We start from the raw sequence: 9,356 nt of genomic DNA, 5'->3' as shown, positions 1-9,356 counted from the left end.
ATAGAGCAACAAAGAAATTCTATATTGAAGATAAATTGAAAGTACAAATGTAATAGTTATCTACTATATTTATACTTGTTAGGGTATTACTAGTTACCACATTAGTGTACCAATGCCTCGGTACGGTGCGTTGGAAAACTACTAAGTAAATGATGGAAGAACTCGAATGGCTATGGAACTGAATCGCGAGGATAAGAAAGTGATTATTGCAATTTTATCCTTATAAACATAAAATTAACCCATAAAACTGAAATTGCTCTGTGACAAACCCCCGTGAACTTTGACCTGGCCGAACTTATAATGGGCTTGCTAAAGAGAGACCCTCTTAGTGCCCACAGGGCGGAAAGAGTTAATTAAATCTCCATTTTTTGAGACATTCTAAACCCAAAAATGTAAAATAACAGTAAAAAATTCCGTCGATATGTGTGTGTATGTGTGCGTGGGTGCAGGTGTTGGTTTAATATCTCAGGATGGGGTGAAGATAAAGAAACGAAATTTGACAAGGCCGTTGGTGTATCAGAGGCATTGATGGTAAAAAGGTCGAGGGGGTGAGGAGATAGAGAGGGTCATGTGTTATATCTCGAGTGAGAGCGGACTTAATAATGATGTTATACTTTATTCGTATTCACAATTTTTTAGATAGAATTATTTTTGCACATTTCACTATGGAGAAAATACTGCATTTATAGCGGGAAAATGAAAAATAAGATTAAAATGAAATTAAAATAATCATTAAAATGCAATTTCGAATATTTATTTAAATTTATAACAAATTACAAATAGGTTAATATCAAATTGCATCGTTACAGTCTTACGAATTTTAGATACAGAAAACAAAATAGATTCTTTTTAATGAAAAATAAAGTGATTTTTTTATTTTTCTTAAACGATTTCTATTAAATCTTGAAACAGGTAACCTTTTATCGAAAACAAATGCATCTTAACTTCCTAGGTCCTCCGCAATATCCTCCTCTGTAACGGCGTCTCAGACAATGCGAGTGACATCGTCGATCAGACGGACAGCCGTGTTCAGCTTCCACAGGCATTACCTCTGTTATACAAATTTGTAGGACATTAATATTATAATAAACTGTTTAAATTGTTAATCCTAATTTAGATTTATAAATTCTATATTAATAAATGTAAAGGACAATAAAAGACACCAATTCTTTATTCTTGGAGAGGAAACTTATGGAAATATTTAATCAGAATATAGTAAAAACGTCATTTCCACCTACCTAGAGTACAAAATATGAAAGCCAAGAGGAAGAATAAAACAATGGCTTTCATGATTTTCGTCTTTTAGAAAATTATGTAAAGCTTTGATATTTATCTGCAAAGAAACAAATGAAATTTATTAGCAAGCTTTACTATTATTTATTTAGGCATTTCTTATGTATACATCTACACAAATTTAACATCATTTTATTTAAAATCACATATAAAAAATAATTTTTTAATCTTTATTCAATGTAGTCTTTAATTATAAATTTTATATGTTAATTTTAATGTTTAAACATTATTTACCAATGATTACAATTATTATTTATAAGCAAATTGTGTAAAAAACTTACCTGGACCGAAGAGATTGTTGATTGTTTGCCGAGAATGAAGGCATTTATAACAGTAAGTCACGTGGCGATATTGACTTCATATTTTGTAATCTACTGTACTTTCTATTTCATTTCCAAAATGTCTATTTTTATCCAAAAGATTGCACAATTGTGTTTCTTTAGTTTATGTTAATATTACTCCAATATATTTCAGTGTAAGTTAGTTTCGCAAGAGTTTTATTCATTTGAACCTTGCGAAAAATCCTCAATTTAAATACCCGATTATCCGTGAAAATTAGTGCATGGGTATGCCCGGAAAACCCGCTGTCCAGATTTCTGGCCCATCCGGCATTTCTGATCCCGGACGGTACCCGAATCGCATTATTAGTAATGATTTCAGAGTGTAGTCTTTTGGATTTGAAAGCTTTGATAATAACGCTGTTGATTTGAGCTCGCCTACAATAACCAGAATTTTAATGTGATTCCAATATTAATATCTGTCACTTATTAATTTTTACCCAGGCCGTAACTTTTAGCACGTCATACAATGGAAAACTGTAATGTCTGTACAACAAATACTAATGAATTTGAAAGAAGTTTCGTACAACCAATTACCTCTAATCACTAACACGTACCAATAAAAATTGCAGAAATAATGATTAGAAACAAGGCTGTTCATTAATGCCAACAAATATTGTGATATTTTTCGAGGCCCAAATGCTTTGTTGGTCCTCAGCAATAAGATTTAATTACTAAATATTAAACTTAAAATTAATTTGCTTATTAGCTGATTTTTATCTGAATATTATAATTACTTTTAAATACACAATAATTTAATGTTTATTCCAATTATTTTTCGTTATAATTATTATTACAATCACGATTGCATTCGAAAAGAAATGTTCTAAGAAAGTTGGAGGGACATTCCAAATGCACTTTTCTGTAAACTGGATTACTTGAATGGATTCTGTAAATAATTTTAACGAGGAAAACTTGTTTAAAAAAAAAAAAAAGGAAAATTCCCGCTTTATTGAAGGATTTTAAATCAGTAAACTCGAATATAATCGAGATTATAGTATTAATACAATGATTTCTTTTATTTAAATGGTAAATACTTCTTTCGAATAACAGTAATTTGTTTCAGTTAATGTGCGCTACCTATTAATTTTTGTCTGTCAGTTGGTACCCTCAGGCCAATTCCAAGGTCATGGGGTTCAATTCACATATATTATTTAAAAAATTCGTATAAAATCAACCGTTTGTATTAAAAATATGAAAACAGATAATTCTAATATGGAAGTATGTGTACTTTTATTTGGTGTATTATTTATTTGCTAATATTTTGTATTATTTTTATAAAAAATTCGTATATTCTTGTTTACGTTAATGATCTGTAAATTAATTGCAATTTTATCTAATCTAATTAAATTTTAAGATTGGTTAATGTACTATTTGATAGTATACTATTAATTTTATGTTATATTAAAGTATTAGTTTATTACATTTATCGTAAATTATGTTAATTTTAATTTTAGTAAATTTTTTCAACGGTTTTATTTATCCAACTATCGAATCGACAGTGCTGCCATTATAAGCACGTTTTTACTTGTAGAAGATTCTACATGGTATGTTCTTTCATATGTATTTAGTTTGTTATAATATATAATTTGTGTATTTAATTAATTGGTAGATATTAATTATATATAAATTCTAGCAATATTACAACTTTTTTAAAAAGTTTTGCTTATATTAAATTAATTTGTATATTTTAATTAATATATTTTCATTTTAGAGTATTATTAATTCATTTTAGAGTATTAGTTTTATAGTTATATTTCTTTGTTTGAATTTTTCTTTGTCCTTTTAAAGCGGATATTTAAACGGTGACGTCAGACTAGGGTGACGTAGCGGAAGTGTGGTGTCACGTGACTGGGGTACTGTCTTATTTCGTTTATAAAGCTTTTATATTCTTTTATAAATGTTTCATATGATTTATTTTTTAACAAGCGAATAAGTTATGATATGTTTGTATTAAAGTATATCAAAAACATTTTTATTTAAATTATTTTCGATCCAAATGTTGTTTTTAATATAGAAACTTTGATTATTTAAACATGGAATTGGCTCTATAATTATGACTATGACTTATTGTTATTTTGTAAGAATGTTAGCAAATTTCTTAATAAAAATGTATTTTATTTACGATTTTTCGAAAAATACGTTAAAATAATTCAAAATATTTGCGATAGATGGCGGCACATTATAAATATCTCTAGTCGTTTCTATTTTATAAGATTATTTATTTTAAACGAAAGATGGCGCTGTAAATTTTTTATGAAGAAAGTTGAACTCAAAATATTATTTTTGTGGAACATATAGATATTTTAATCATTAAAATACTTTAGTAGCTTAATAAAAAAAGTAAAATTTATTTGATTAATGTAATGTTAAACACAGATTGTACACTTAGATACTTTAATTTTTATCTATATAGATTTTATCCAGTTATATCTGTGTATGCAAGAATGGAATTATGCATCCAAAATATTTTAATAAATTCTATTCAGAGTAAATGTAAAACTAATCATAAAGAAGTATCTTGTTTTCATCTTAAATATTGTCCTCAGTATGAAGGAAACCAAGCTCCTGAATTAGTTCTTAAGTAAAATTGGATCTCTTTTTAAAAAATTTATCTTTATTTTATAAAATAAAAATTAATCAATCTTTATTAACAAAAAAGGATTATCTCTGTTACAGGGGTTGTATAATTTTATTTTATTCAAATTCTTTGATAATAGAACATTCAATAATGTAACTGTCAAGAATTTTTATACAATAGATTTCAAATTAGTTTATTATTAACATAATTAATAATTATTAACAATAATTGATAATTATCACATTATATCCAAACAACTTAACAGTATTATCATAAGTTGACTCTGCTGAGTTAACTTTCTAACATTTCTGTCGCTTTGATAAAATAGTTATATAAATTGTAGAGATCTTTTTTATTCAAATTATTTAAAATATTCCTATCGGGCTAACTTTTGGATATATACGATTAAAGATTAAAAATAAATTTGGCACTGAGGTAAGCGTTAGCCTTTTCTTCCAGTTTAATCTAAAATTATGTTGTTCCATTGTGGCAATTTTAAGGTAAAAGCCACATTCAAATGTCCATTTCTCAAAGTTGCAATAAAATAATAAGCATTCTTACTAGATACACATTCTGTTAGGAATGTTAATTTCAGCCAACAGACTTTGAAAATCAATACAATACATTTCCCATGTTTTCACGGCATCTAAATGGTTGCTAGTTGCTGTGATGCAGTGCGGAGCTTTATATCACTACATTTAACTGTTTTACACAGGCTGAATATGATGTAGCGTATGTCGACCTTTTAAGATTACATTAACCATTGCAAAAATCAGATGGGTTATTGTAACATTTATAGTGTCACATTACTATTTTTACAATTTAACTGTTGAAACAAATGCAGTGTGAAAAGACAAGATTTTACAGCCTAGGACAATATTCCCTATTGGACACTTTGCTCCCTTCTTATTTGAGTTATGTATACATACACCAATTTTTCAAAAGACAATTAAAAATAAAAAATAAAACATATAAAGCTGATTTCTGGAAACTCTCCTGAAACTTCATCATCACAGCAGTTTAAAGAGAACTGTATAGAAAGGATATTTCTAATGACAAAATGGGTCGTGAAAGAGCTATTTGAAATTTCTAATCTTGTTCGTCTCTTAAGTTATGCTTGACTTTAGAGAAATTAAAATCTTCTCCAGTACCTCTATGGAAGATATCCAATACATCAAGACAGGTAGTCTCAAAATGAGTAGTGGCATCGTAAGATTCAGAGATAAATATCTGACTTTCTCTGCCATCATCTTTTGGTCTATAAACATCACTCACCCATATAAATTTTTGTCTGATTGGTCCCAATACATCAAGTCCACGCTTAATCTCATTCTCTGGATTATTGGTTTCCACTGTAGTACTAACCATAGCTACAAACCAACCTTTAGCTGCAACTTGATGAGTGTAAGATACTAATGAAACATAGATATCTGATTTTTGGCCTGCTTGTTTCTGTGGAATGATGATTTGACAAGATAATGCATCCTTAGTATTTGGAATAGGATGGTTCATCAAACAAATACAACAAAACTTGTCCTACTTTTTCTGAATGATCAGGAACATAGGATGGGTTACAATATACTTGTTTGCATTTTGCAATCTTTTTTCCAGAACATACACCAACTACTTTACCATCCTCCAGGACAATTTCATCAATAGGTTCATCCAACATGTACATACCACCATAAATAGCACTCAATTGTGCAAATCCTTGTGGCAGTTTTCCCAAACCATAAAGTGGATACAAATATGGGCTTTTTCCATATCGTGCCAGAGAGTCACTGTACAGCTTAATTTTTAAAATTGTCTCAACACAAGGTCTATTTAAATACTCATCATCTCGATACAAAGCTAAGGCATGAGCAGTAAAGTCAGCTGTATCCTTATCCAATCCAAACTTCTCATACATTTGAGCAGTATTAGTTTTATTGGGGTCAATATCTTTCCATGTTTTTGGATCTTCCATGCTAAATTCTTGTATAAAAATCAAGAAGTTCCTGAAATGTCTTTTTTTAAACATACCCATGAGATTTGATACTAAAGCTTCTTTTTCATCTGCAGGAACTTTAAAAATTTTTCCACCTTTATAAACATAACTTCCTTCAACAGATTTAAATTCCAGGTAACGTGTTACACCAGTGTGAATGAGCAATTTAACTAACCGACCATTAGCCATGAGAAACTATGGAATAAGGTCAATATTCCAATCTCTTGAGCGTCCATATTCATTCAACTGCGCTGATGGCAAATTGAATTTTGCAAATAAATCTTCAAGTGGAGTAATAGAAGCACTTTCACCTCTATAATACTTGTTTCTATCAATGTGTAAAACTTTTTTCTCCACTTACTGATAGTAGTCCACTAAGGATGCATTCCTTAAGACCAGTACCTAAAACAATAGCGTCGTATTCTTCATCCATGATTTTATTAACGAAAAGATTTTAAAGCTTGGATCCGAAATACAACTAATTTTTTTCAGACTTTTATCAGTGAACCAGCCACACTGCCAGCTCGAATGGCTGTTCAAGCCAGTACAAAATGCGACCTTAATCTAAAATTATTTAAATTATTATAATTATTAATTTTAATAAGAGATGGTGCCTAACACTTACCTCAAGTGCCAAATTTATTTCTAATCTTTAATCGTATATATCCAAAAATTATTAGAGTTTGGACTATAGAATCAAATGGTGAATCAAAACTTCATATGGAATTAGAAGGTCATAATGGAAACATCAATGCATTATGCAGGAATACTAAGGGAAATAAATTATTTTCAGCAGAGTGTTGTAATTATTAGATTATAGAATGCTTATTTGTCCCATGATAATATAGGTAAGAATACTTAAAAATTCATTATATATTTTGATTGTCTTTTTATATAAAGTAATAAAATTTAAATGAATTATTTTTCTGTAATAATTATTTCTAAATAGTATTTTTTTAATTTTTTAAAAAATTTAACTTTTTGTTTTTTTATAACAAAGTACTAATTAGAACATAGAATGAAATTTCCATTAAGTGATTAGTAAAATCTACAGCATTATAACATTCCATCCAGAGTTCGGAACAATATTAATGGCATATTATCACATGAGGAGATTAAAAATCTTATAGGAACTAGGATATCTTAAAGGCGGTACTAGAATCATATCATTTTAAAAAGTGTAAAAAGAATATGACAGTTAAATTTAAACAAAGTTGATATGATATTGTCATGGATTTAGGGATCTTTACCAATATATAAGTTTTGTTCTCGCAAAAAAGTATTAGGGTCCCGAAATGGATAATACTTCCGTGTGTTGCACATGATTACCAATGTAAATATCAAGTACAAATTTCTTCTCATACAGCAGAATTGTAACTATAATCTAATCAATTTGTTAAAATTTTTGTAATTAAGTTATATAAGATGTTATTTAAAAGATTCAGCTTTTATTAATGTATATATGTGTCAATGTTAAACTAAATAGTTAAGATGTATTATACGGAACTAATATGTTGTTGTATGATTGTGATTGGCTAATAATTGAAACACCCCATGTAACAGGTTTAATCCTATTACAATACACATTACTTACTTACTATATTCTATTTGTAAACTTAAAGACAATTATAATACTATCCCCCTGTAACAAGGTTCTCCTTATTACAAATAAAGTTTGATTGATTGATAATTTTTAAATAATATTAAAACAGAAAGTATAAAAATTAATAATAAGAACAGAATTGGTTACAGTTTTAGTTGCAGTTATACTTTCACTATTTTTTGAATGATCTTATGGAAAAAAAGGTTTAAATAATTTTATTATTAGGACAATTACATCCCATTATTTCTATATATTTTCAGGTATCAAACTCATCAAACCAAAAATCACATTTAAATATGTAAGTACTATGCAATAAATTTTTCATTAATTTTGATTTAATTGCATACAGTATTTTATTAAATATTACACTTGAGATACGTGATTAATATTTATATATATTATTATCAGAAAAGTTTTGTATATAGAGCCATAATTTATTTTAAAAGTGTAACATTTTAACATTTTTAACACTTTACTTGTTAGGCACAATGAACAAAGAGCAGGGGATCAAGTTTCCTTTATATACATATGAACCGTTGGAAGAGGAGATTCATAGACTATTGAAACCTTTAAATTCAGGTAAACTTTTTAAAAAAAAACAGTTCTTTTGACATTGATGAATATCCATGAATTACACACAAATGCATCACAGAATTAGCAAATTTACATCAATTTTGTAAAGTTGATGTAAATTTCTTATATTTCCCATTCCCTCTTCCCCATTTTTTCAGTGATGAGCTTAGCCAATAATTTTCATTCTACCTTCAGAACAGTCAGCCTGATACATTGTGGAATGGAGATGTATTTAATGAAGATCCATTTAGGAATTAAATTGTGCTGATGGGAACTTAATAGATATTGCAGCTGGGTATGCTTGATGAGTCACTTCATCTTTAAAAGTGAGAACCATTTTGCAGTTTTTGTAGTAAATAAAAATATGCTTTTTAACAACACCAAACTTAGATTAAAAATAAACCAAATGGCACATTTGGAACCTGTTAATATACTTTTATCAAAAATTGTAAATTGAATGGTATATGCTCAACCTGAAGACATTTTGAAATATCAAATTGTAATTTAAAAATCTTTGCAAGTAAACAACTTCAACATTGAAATACAGTTTGGTTTATTCTATGTTCAGCATTGTTAAAGAGCATATTTTAGTTAGTTCAAATGATAAGCAAATAGAAAGTAGAGTGAAATAAAATTGTAGTCATTGTTAGAGAGGCTTCCAATGTAGCGATCATATTGACATACCAACAAACAAATACATGGTGTCAATAAAACAAAGAAAATAGAGACTGGAACCTATCAATTTTAAAAAATTGTCTGGCATTTTTACATTTTTTAAAAAATCTAAAAACATTACTTTCTTACAGCATGTCTAATTTTTTAATAAAAATAAAAATATTTATAATGTAATATAAATAGTTGTTATTAATTTTTAACGTTGTTAAAAACATGAAATTAAATTTTGCAGTTTCCAAGAATACTTCTTTATTAAACCATTTTCAAACTTTTATTTCATTTTAAATCTTTTATTCAATCAGTTTA

The 9,356-nt window shown here is 28.0% G+C and overlaps 1 long non-coding RNA gene and 1 pseudogene across 1 annotated transcript; one reads left to right on the top strand and one right to left on the bottom strand.

Moving 5' to 3' along the window:
* The first annotated feature begins 3,152 nt into the window (after nt 1-3,152).
* LOC136970518 (uncharacterized) lies at nt 3,153-8,720 on the top strand. Its single transcript, XR_010879995.1, has 5 exons — nt 3,153-3,178; nt 3,423-3,487; nt 8,063-8,100; nt 8,286-8,381; nt 8,571-8,720. It is a non-coding gene; the product is annotated as an uncharacterized lncRNA (long non-coding RNA).
* Nucleotides 4,615-6,717, bottom strand: LOC136970534 (rab GDP dissociation inhibitor beta pseudogene; annotated as a pseudogene).
* Nucleotides 8,721-9,356: the final 636 nt, after the last annotated feature.

The sequence above is a fragment of the Centruroides vittatus genome, unplaced genomic scaffold, assembly GCF_030686945.1.
Source record: "Centruroides vittatus isolate TY-2023 unplaced genomic scaffold, ASM3068694v2 contig_1049, whole genome shotgun sequence".
Taxonomy (NCBI): domain Eukaryota; kingdom Metazoa; phylum Arthropoda; class Arachnida; order Scorpiones; family Buthidae; genus Centruroides; species Centruroides vittatus.
The sequence above is the reverse complement of the archived record's forward strand: the minus strand, read 5'-3'. Positions and strand labels throughout refer to the sequence as shown.